The 1,754-nt window shown below is 24.7% G+C and overlaps 1 non-coding gene across 1 annotated transcript; it reads left to right on the top strand.

The window, feature by feature from the left end:
• The first annotated feature begins 1,159 nt into the window (after nucleotides 1–1,159).
• ONS95_014326 lies at nucleotides 1,160–1,231 on the top strand. The gene has a single exon. It is a non-coding gene; the product is annotated as a tRNA-Val (tRNA).
• Nucleotides 1,232–1,754: the final 523 nt, after the last annotated feature.

The raw sequence follows: 1,754 nt of genomic DNA, 5'->3' as shown, positions 1-1,754 counted from the left end.
TATACTAATAGGTTTATTTGGATCAAGTAATAAAGTAAGGGCTAGTTTTTATCTATTTTTATACACTTTATTTGGTTCATTATTCTTATTATTATCTATATTAGCTATGTCTTCTATAATGGGTACAACAGATTTTGATGCTTTATACAAAACTAATTTTAATTATTCAACACAATTATTTTTATTTTATGGTATATTTATAGCATTCGCTGTAAAAACACCTACGATATTCTTAAATACTTGATTATTAAAAGCTCATGTAGAGTCACCCCTAAGTGGTAGTATAATATTAGCTGCTATTGTGCTTAAGCTAAGTTTATATGGTATTTTCAGATTAATATTACCTTTATTACCTAAAGCTTCTTTAGATTATACATATATTATATATCTTATCGGTGTTATTACTATTATATATGCTAGTTTTAGTACTTTAAGAACAATAGATATCAAAGAACTTATAGCTTATAGTTCTGTATCACACGCAGCTGTTTACCTTATCGGTGTATTTAGTAATACTATACAAGGTATAGAAGGTGGTATAGCTTTAGGTTTAGCACACGGTTTTGTTTCTAGTGGTTTATTTATTTGTGCTGGAGGTGTATTATATGATAGATCTGGAACTAGGTTAATTAGTTTCTACAGAGGTATTGCTCAGATAATGCCATTATTTTCTATCTTATTCTTCATTTTATCTTTAGGTAATTGTGGAGTTCCTCTTACTTTAAATTTTGTAGGTGAATTTATGTCTCTTTATGGTGTATTTGAAAGATTACCTTTACTAGGTGTATTTGCTAGTTCATCTATAGTGTTTTCTGCTGCATATACTATATATATGTTTAACAGAATAGCTTTTGGAGGATCTTTCAGTAAATTTTTCGAAGCTAACATAAGTGATGTTAATAAACGTGAATTTTTTATATTACTTACATTAGTGATATTTACAGTTGTATTGGGTGTATATCCTGCTCCAATTTTAGACGGTTTACATTACTCCGTTTCATCTTTAATATACAATAGTTAAATCTGAAGATTATATAAAAAAATCTTTAACATTAATGTTAAATAAAAACTATAAGTAGCTGTAAAAACCCACATAATATGCTAGGTTTATATTTTTCAAATATAGATATTTATTACTATTAAAATAATATAAACTATAAAGGGATTAGCTTAATGGTAGAGCAACCGTTTTACACACGGTAGGCTAGGTGTTCAAGTCACCTATTCCTTAATCTTTTATATATAGTAATATATGTAAAGGAAAATTTACATGTGTCAGAATAATCTTTATATTTAATTATATAATAATGTAAAAATAGATAACTATAACATTGAAAAATATAAAAAATATAATATGCCACAATTAGTTCCATTCTATTTTATAAATCAGGTAACATTTGCTTTTATATTACTTGTAATTATGATATACGTATTTTCTAAATTTATATTACCAAGATTTGTACGATTATTTATTACTAGAATATTTATAAGTAAATTATAATATTTATTATAATTTCTCTCTTTTCTGTTATGTTAAACGTCATATTTAACCCTTATAGGTTTATAAACAAATATAACGTTTAACATATAGATTCAAAGTACCTCGTAATTAAAAATTTAAGCATATATAAAAAGGTTATAATATAGGTTTAAAGTTATTCGCAATTAAAGTTTTAGTCTATAAAAAGGATTAAGTTAGAATATATCAATAAAAATAAAAAAGTAAACTAGCAAATGTCTAATTTAGCTTATAC

Source organism: Cadophora gregata (genome assembly GCF_030347475.1).
Source record: "Cadophora gregata isolate MNR1 chromosome Unknown scaffold_89, whole genome shotgun sequence".
Taxonomy (NCBI): Eukaryota; Fungi; Ascomycota; class Leotiomycetes; order Helotiales; family Ploettnerulaceae; genus Cadophora; species Cadophora gregata.
The sequence above is the reverse complement of the archived record's forward strand: the minus strand, read 5'-3'. Positions and strand labels throughout refer to the sequence as shown.